Raw genomic sequence first — 9,899 nt, forward strand, 5'->3', positions numbered from 1 at the left:
CATCTCCAATAGTCTATATGAAGAATGTCTATACTCGTTATCCACGACGTGACCCTAAAACAGGCGTCCAACAGCTTGTCTATATGGTCGTCCAAATATACACATCCTCTATATCGACCTCGACAATGTCCACGCCTGGACAATGTGAAGGCGTTGTCTAAACTCAGCTGCAGTCATGATTTCTTCCTCTTCCCAGCGACGGCTCACCTGTCATGGTCCCTATATATAGACATTCTGATGCAAAACTGGACGTGTATATGAGATAATCTTTTTAGACCATTGTCTACATGAATATATAGACATCCAAATATACACATACTATTGGAGATGCTCTTATGCCAACTCCAAAGCACATCGTACTTTGTTCGTCCCTATCCATTTCAATTAAAACAGACACAAATCGTGGCCCAACGCAGCGACCCAAACAAACGGGTGTCTTTTTTTGTCCGCCCACGATCCATTTCCAGACCAATTTTGGAAAGGGTATCCACGCCGACGCTCGTCCTTGTACTCCCAATGGTCCGCCCGTTAGTGGCACGCAGGCCATTCTCCCCTCCCCGCCCCACTCCTTCACCTCCACTCCGACACCATCTGTCCTCGTTACCCTAGCCGCCGCCCACTTCCGGCCGCTTGAACGCCACCTAGGCCGTCTCAAGCATCCACGCACTCCCCCTCCTCAAAGCCGCATTCAAGGCACATTCTTGCCAGCGTTGGTGCACGAGAAGCCATGGGTGCCTGTCGCACTCGCCTCCCCTCCACTTTCGCTTCGACAGGACTTCTTCCTGTACGGGGAGGGCGCCCGACTCTTCACTGGAGGGAACTCCACCACGCTCGCAAGGTGTCGGACGCTTTGCCCGCAAGGTACAATGGATAATGAGGCTGGATTCTTTTTCAACAATTTCATTTGTGATTTGGATGATTCGTCGTCAGACGTGAGGACTTTGTGGTTGCTACTTTGGTCGTCATCGACCACACTGCTAGGCAGTGGCCGAGGTTCAGGGGTCGATTCCGAGCCATGCTCCCGCGTTGAATCACAATAGAGAGAACGGCCATCGCCTACTCTTCGCCGACTACTTTCAATGCGCGTCCCCCCTCTTCAATCCCAAGTTTTTCAAGTGTCGTTTCTAGATGGCGAGACATGTGTTCAACCGTATTCGAGAGAAAGTGGTGGCATATGATGATTACTTTAGATGCAAAGAGGATGCCCTTGAAAAGGTTGGCTTCTCCTCTTACCAAAAATGCACTACGACTATTCGGATGCTTGCATACGGGATTCCCGGTCATCTAATGGATGGGTATGTACGTATGATGTTGGGGATGCGGTAATTTCAAAAAAAATCCTACGCACACGCAAGATCATGGTGATGCACAGCAACGAGAGGGGAGAGTGTTGTCTATGTACCCTCATAGACCGTAAGCGGAAGCGTTATGACAACGCGGTTGATGTACTCGTACGTCTTCATGATCGACCGATCCTAGTACCGAAAGTACGGCACCTCCGCGATCTGCACACGTTCAGCTCGGTGACGTCCCACGAACTCACGATCCAGCAGAGTGTCGAGGGAGAGCTTCGCCAGCATGACAGCGTGATGACAGTGATGATGATGCTATCGGAACAGGGCTTCGCCTAAGCACCGCTACGATATGACCGAGGTGGATTATGGTGGAGCGGGCACCGCACACGGCTGGAAACAATCAACTTGTGTGTTCTAGGGTGCCCCCTGCCCCCGTATGTAAAGGAGCAAGGGAGAGGCTGGTCGGCCTTGGGGCGCGCCAAGGAGAGGGAGGAGTCCTCCTCCTAGTAGGAGTAGGACTCCCCTTTCCTAGCCCAACTAGGAAGAAGGAGGGGGAGGAAAGAGAGGGAGAGAGGGAGGGAAAGAGGGGGCGCCCCCCTCCCTTCCTTGTCCAATTCGGACTCCCAAGGGGGGGCACGTGGCTAGCCCTTTGGCCACTCCTCTCTCTCTCACAAGGCCCATGTTGGCCCATTAGTTCCCCCAGGGGTTCCGATACCCCCCCCCCCCCGGCACTCCGATAATTATCCGATGACCTCCGGAACTCATCCGATGCCCGAATATAGTCATCCAATATATCAATCTTTATGTCTCGACCATTTCGAGACTCCTCATCATGTCTGTGATCACATCCGGGACTCTGAACTACCTTCGATACATCAAAACACATAAACTCATAAATACCGATCATCACCGAACTTTAAGCGTGTGGACCCTACGGGTTCGAGAACTATGTAGACATGACCGAGACGCGTCTCTGGTCAATAACCAATAGCGGAACCTGGATGTTCATATTGGCTCCCACATATTCTACGAAGATCTTTATCGGTCAAACCGCATAACGATATACGTTGTTCCCTTTGTCATCGGTATGTTACTTGCCCGAGATTCGATCGTCGGTATCTCAATACCTAGTTCAACCTCGTTACCGGAAAGTCTCTTTACTCGTTCTGTAATGCACCATCCCGTAACTAACTCATTAGTCACATTGCTTGCAAGGCTTATATTGATCTGTATTACCGAGAGGGCCCAGAGATACCTCTCCGACAATCGCGGTGACAAATCCTAATCCCAGTCTATGCCAACTCAACAAACACCATCGGAGACACCTGTAGAGCACCTTTATAATCACCCAGTTACCTTGTGACGTTTGGTAGCACACAGAGTGTTCCTCCAGTATTCGGGAGTTGCATGATCGCATAGTCATAGGAACATGTATAACTTATGGAGAAAGCAATAGCAACAAACGAAACGATCATCGTGCTAAGCTAACAGATGAGCCAAGTCAATCACATCATTCTCTAATGATGTGATCCTGTTAATCAAATGACAACTCATGTCTATGGTTAGGAAACATAACCATCATTGATTCAACGAGTTAGTCAAGTAGAGGCATACTAGTGACATTCTGTTTGTCTATGTATTCACACATGTACTAAGTTTTCGGTTAATATGATTCTAGCATGAATAATAAACATTTATCATGATATAAGGAAATATAAATAACAACTTTATTATTGCCTCTAGGGCATATTTCCTTCAGTCTCCCACTTGCACTAGAGTCAATAATCTAGATTACATTGTAATGATTCTAACACCCATGGAGTCTTGGTGCTGATCATGTTTTGCTCGTGAGAGAGGCTTAGTCAACAGGTCTGCAACATTCAGATCCGTATGTATCTTGCAAATCTCTATGTCTCCCTCCTTGACTTGATCGCGGATGAAATTGAAGCGTCTCTTGATGTGCTTAGTTCTCTTGTGAAATCTGGATTCCTTTGCCAAGGGAATTGCACCAGTATTGCCACAAAAGATTTTCATTGGACCCGATGCACTAGGTATGACACCTAGATCGGATATGAACTCCTTCATCCAGACTCCTTCATTTGCTACTTCCGAAGCAGCTATGTATTCCGCTTCACACGTAGATCCCACCATGACGCTCTACTTGGAACTGCACCAACTGACAGCTCCACCATTTAATAAAAACACGTATCCGGTTTGTGACTTGGAGTCATCCGGATCAGTGTCAAAGCTTGTATCGACGTAACCGTTTACGACGAGCTCTTTGTCACCTCCATATACAAGAAACATATCCTTAGTCCTTTTCAGGTATTTCAGGATATTCTTGACCGATGTCCAGTGATCCACTCCTGGATTACTTTGATACCTCCCTGCTAAACTGATAGCAAGGAACACATCAGGTCTGGTACACAGCATTGCATACATGATAGAGCGTATGGCTGAAGCATAGGGAACACCTTTCATTTTCTCTCTATCTTCTGAAGTGGTCGGGCATTGAGTCTGACTCAACTTCACACCTTGTAACACAGGCAAGAACCCTTTCTTTGCTTGATCCATTTTGAACTTCTTCAAAACTTTATCAAGGTATGTGCTTTGTGAAAGTCCAATTAAGCATCTTGATCCATCTCTATAGATCTTGATGCCCAATATATAAGTAGCTTCACCGAGGTCTTTCATTGAGAAACTCTTATTCAAGTATCCTTTTATGCTATCCAGAAATTCTATATCATTTCCAATCAACAATATGTCATCCACATATAATATTAGAAATGCTACAGAGCTTCCACTCACTTTCTTGTAAATACAGGCTTCTCCAAAAGTCTGTATAAAACCATATGCTTTGATCACACTATCAAAGTGTATATTCCAACTCCGTGAGGCTTGCACCAATCCATAAATGGATCACTGGATCTTGCACACTTTGTTAATACCCTTTGGATTGACAAAACCTTCTGGTTGCATCATATACAACTTCTTCTTTAAGATATCCATTAAGGAATGCAGTTTTGACATCCATTTGCCAAATTTCATAATCATAAAATGCGACAATTGCTAACATGATTCGGACAGACTTAAGCATCGCTATGGGTGAGAAGGTCTCATCGTAATCAACTCCTTGAACTTGTCGAAAACCTTTTGCAACAAGTCGAGCTTTGTAGACAGTAATATTACCGTCAGCGTCAGTCTTCTTCTTGAAGATCCATTTATTTTTTATGGCCTGCCAATCATCGGGCAAGTCAACCAAAGTCCACACTTTGTTCTCATACATGGATCCTATCTCAGATTTCATGGCCTCAAGCCATTTTGCGGAATCTGGGCTCATCATCGCTTCCTCATAGTTCGTAGGTTTGTCATGGTCAAGTAACATGACTTCCAAAACAGGATTACCGTACCACTCTGGTGTGGATCTTACTCTGGTTGACCTACGAGGTTCAGTAGTAACTTGATCAGAAGTTTCATGATCATCATCGTTAGCTTCCTCACTTACTAGTGTAGGAATCACTGGAACTGATTTCGGTGATGAACTACTTTCCAATAAGGGAGAAGGTACAATTACCTCGTCAAGTTCTACTTTCCTCCCACTCACTTCTTTCGAGAGAAACTCCCTCTCTAGAAAGGATCCATTCTTAGCAACGAATATCTTGCCTTCGGATCTGTGATAGAAGGTGTACCCAACAGTCTCCTTTGGGTATCCTATGAAGACACATTTCTCCGATTTGGGCTCGAGCTTATCAGGTTGAAGCTTTTTCACATAAACATCGCAGCCCCAAACTTTAAGAAATGACAACTTGGGTTTCTTGCCAAACCATAGTTCATAAGGTGTCGTCTCAACAGATTTAGATGGTGCCCTATTTAACGTGAATGCAACCGTCTCTAAAGCATAACCCCAAAACGATAGTGGTAAATCAGTGAGAGACATCATAAATCGCACCATATCTAATAAAGTGCGGTTACAACGTTCGGACACACCATTACGTTGTGGTGGTCCAGGTGGCGTGAGTTGCGAAACTATTCCGCATTGTCTCAAATGAAGTCCAAACTCATAACTCAAATATTCGCCTCCACGATCAGATCGTAGAAACTTGATTTTCTCGTTACGATGATTTTCCACTTCACTCTGAAATTCTCTGAACTTTTCAAATGTTTCAGACTTATGTTTCATTAAGTAGATATACCCATATCTGCTCAAATCATCTATGAAGGTGAGAAAATAACAATATCCGTCACGAGCTTCAATGTTCATTGGACCACATTGTTCCAATAACAGTATGTATGATTTCCAATAACTCTGTCGCTCACTCCATTGTTTCGGAGAACGGAGTTTTAGTCATCTTGCCCATGAGGCATGGTTCGCAAGTACCAAGTGATTCATAATCAAGTGATTCCAAAAGTCCATCAGAATGGAGTTTCTTCATGCGCTTTACACCAATATGACATAAATGGCAGTGCCACAAATAAGTTGCACTATCATTATCAACTCTACATCTTTTGGCTTCAATACTATGAACATGTGTATCACTACTATCAAGATTTAGTAAAAATAGACCACTCATCAAGGGTGCATGACCATAAAAGATATTACTCATATAAATAGAACAACCATTATTATATGATTTAAATGAATAACCATCTCGCATCAAACAAGATCCAGATATAATGTTCATGCTCAACGCTGGCACCAAATAACAATTATTTAGGTCTAAAACTAATCCCGAAGGTAGATGTAGAGGTACCGTGCCGACGGCGGTCACATCGACTTTGGAACCATTTCACACATGCATCGTCACCTCGTCCTTAGCCAATCTTCGCTTAATCCGTAGCCCCTGTTTCGAGTTGCAAATGTTAGCAAGTGAACTAGTATCAAATACCCAGGCACTACTGCGAGCATTAGTAAGGTACACATCAATAACATGTATATCAAATATACCTTTCACTTTGCCATCCTTCTTCTCCACCAAATACTTGGGGCAGTTCCTTTATAGTGGAAGCACTCAGTCTCAGGCTTAGGTCCAGACTTGGGTTTCTTCACTTGAGCAGCAACTGGTTTGCTGTTCTTTGCTACGTCTTGAGCTTGCGTTGGTTTTCCCCGAAGAGGAAGGGATGATGCAGCAGAGTAGCGTAAGTATTTCCCTCAGTTTTTGAGAACCAAGGTATCAATCCAGTAGGAGGCCACGCTCAAGTCCCTCGTACCTACACAAAACGATAGCTACTCGCAACCAACGCGATTAGGGGTTGTCAATCCCTTCACGGTCACTTACGAGAGTGAGATCTGATAGATATAATATTGTTGGTATTTTTGGTATAAAGATGCAAAGTAAAAAAGCAAAGTAAAAAGCAAAGCAAGATTAAAGTAATGGAGATTGATATGATGAGAATAGACCCGGGGGCCATAGGTTTCACTAGTGGCTTCTCTCAAGAGCATAAGTATTCTACGGTGGGTGAACAAATTACTGTTGAGCAATTGACAGAATTGAGCATACTTATGAGAATATCTAGGCATGATCATGTATATAGGCATCACGCCCGTGACAAGTAGATCGAAATGATTCTGCATCTACTACTATTACTCCATTCATCGACCGCTATCCAGCATGCATCTAGAGTATTAAGTTAAAAACAGAGTAATGCCTTAAGCAAGATGACATGATGTAGAGAGATAAATTCATGCAATATGAAATAAACCCCATCTTGTTATCCTCGATGGCAACGATGCAATACGTGCCTTGCTGCCCCTTCTGTCACTGGGTAAGGACACCGCAAGATCGAACCCAAAGCTAAGCACTTCTCCCATGGCAAGAACTACCAATCTAGTTGGCCAAACCAAACGGATAATTCGAAGAGACTTGCAAAGATAACCAATCATACATAAAAGAATTCAGAGAAGATTCAAATATTATTCATAGATAGACTTGATCATAAACCCACAATTCATCGGTCTCAACAAACACACCTCAAAAAGAAGATTACATCGAATAGATCTCCACAAGAGAGGGGGAGAACTTTGTATTGAGATCCAAAAAGAGAGAAGAAGCCATCTAGCTACTAACTATGGACCCGAAGGTCTGAGGTAAACTACTCACACTTCATCGGAGAGGCTATGATGATGTAGAAGCCCTCCGTGATGACGGCCCTCTTCCGACGGAGCTCCGGAACAGGCCCCAAGATGAGATCTCGTGGATACAGAAAGTTGCGGCGGTGGAATTAGGTTTTTGGCCCCTCTTCTGATCGTTTGGGGGTACGTGTGTATATATAGGAGGAAGGAGTACGTCGGTGGAGCTCCGAGGGGCCCACGAGGCAGGGGACGCGCCCTAGGGGGGGCGCCCCCCAGCCTCGTGACCGCCTCTTTTGTTCCTTGGAGCAGGGTCCAAGTCTCCTGGATCACGTTCGGTGAGAAAATCACGTTCCCGAAGATTTTATTCCGTTTGGACTCCGCTTGATATTCCGTTTCTTCGAAACACTGAAATAGGCAAAAAAACAGCAATTCTGAGATGGGCCTCCGGTTAGTAGGTTAGTCCAAAAATAATATAAAAGTGGAAAATAAAGCCCAATATAGTCCAAAACAGTAGATAATATAGCATGGAGCAATCAAAAATTATAGATACGTTGGAGACGTATCATTCTTCTTGAAGTTCCCCTTCTTCCATTTACCCTTTTTCTTGAAACTGGTGGTCTTGTTGACCATCAACACTTGATGCTCTTTCTTGATTTCTACCTCCGCAGCTTTTAGCATTGCGAAGAGCTCAGGAATCGTGTTATCCATCCCTTGCATATTATAGTTCATTACAAAGCTCTTGTAGTTTGGTGGCAGTGATTGAAGAACTCTGTCAATGACACTATCATCAGGAAGATTAACTCCTAGATGAGTCAAGTGGTTGTGGTACCCGGACATTCTGAGTATATGTTCACTAACAGAAGTATTCTCCTCCATTTTGCAGCTGTAGAACTTATTGGAGACTTCATATCTCTCAATCCGGGCATTTGCTTGAAATATTAACTTCAACTACTGGAACATCTCATATGCTCCATGACGTTCAAAACGTCATTGAAGTCCCGGTTCTAAGTCGTAAAGCATGGCACACTGAACTATCGAGTAGTCATCAGCTTTGCTCTGCCAGGTGTTCACAACATCTGGCGTTGCTCCTGTAGTGGGTTTGTCACCTAGCGGTGCTTCCAGGACGTAATTTTTCTATGCAGCAATGAGAATAATCCTCAAGTTATAGACCCAGTCCGTGTAGTTGCTACCATCATCTTTCAACTTAGCTTTCTCTAGGAATGCATTAAAATTCAACGGAACAACAACACGGGCCATCTATCTACAACAACATACACTACAAAAAAAGACACATCCGTGACATTTTGGGCCGAACAAATTTTTTTGTCATACATATGACCCTTCTATGACGATAATTGTAACAAAATCCGGTATCATCATAGATGTGGTGGGCTCCTACTTCTATGACAAAAAATCATGACAAAAAATGGGCTTTTCGTCCTGGGCGGGCCGGAGATGCAGCTGCATGACATTCTTTGGGTCGTCCATGACGGAAAAAACCATGGTAGAAGCAAGGGGGGGGGATTTCGGGGAGTTCCCGGTTACGGTGGGAGGTCGGGGGCCGAGCGATGCATGTTTCTCTCGTACACGTACGCGCGTGTGTACGAGGCATTGGCTCTAACTGAACCAGAGCGAGGCGTTGGGCTCTAACTGAACCCGAGCGATCGATCGATGACTGTTAACTGAACCCGATCGAGCGATTCCTTCGCTACTGCTGCTAATCGAAGCCGATCGATTGGATGAACAGTGAGCGTTGCGGGGGGGAGGGGTTGGATGAACAGTGAGCGGTGGCGTGGCCTCTGGATGAACAGGACCCCGTGGTGTGGAGGGCTGGATGAATAGTAGATGGTGGAGGGGTGCCCGTGGAGGGGTGGTTGAACAGGACCCCGTGGTATGGAGGGCTGGATGAACAGTAGACAGTGGAGGGGTGCCCGTGGAGGGGTGGTTGAACAGTAGCCGGTGGAGTAGCGCGTGGTGGAGGCTGGATGAACAAGAGCCCGTGGAGGCTGGAGGAGGTCGACGGTGGAGATGAACAGTATCCCGTGGAGTCCCGTTTTGCGGTACACCACACCCCTCCCGATGAACAGGACCCCTGTTTCGACCATAGGAGGTCCGTTTCGTCCGTTTTGCGGTACGCCACATCCCTCCCGATCAACAGGACCCCCGTTTCGACCGTAGGAGGTCCGTTTCGTCCGTTTTGTGGTACGCCACACCCCTCCCGATCAACAGGACCCCCGTTTCGACCGTAGGAGGTCTGTTTCCTCCGTTTTGCGGTAGGCCACACCCCTCTCGATCAACATGACCCCGTTCCGAACATAGGAGGTCCGTTTCCTCCGTTTTGCGGTACGCCTGACCTCGTTTTCATCGCCTGTTCCGTCCAAGCCCTCCCGATGAACATGACCACGCATTCCGTTCCGACCCAGCCGGTTGGCTCCCACGCATTCCGTTGCCTCCCGATGAACACGACGCATTCTGTTGCCTCCCCATGAACACGAGCATTCCGTTGCCTCCCCATGAACACGACGCATTCCGTT

Source organism: Triticum urartu, chromosome 6A (assembly GCF_056163025.1).
Source record: "Triticum urartu cultivar PI428250 chromosome 6A, HENAU_Tu73, whole genome shotgun sequence".
NCBI lineage: Eukaryota > Viridiplantae > Streptophyta > Magnoliopsida > Poales > Poaceae > Triticum > Triticum urartu.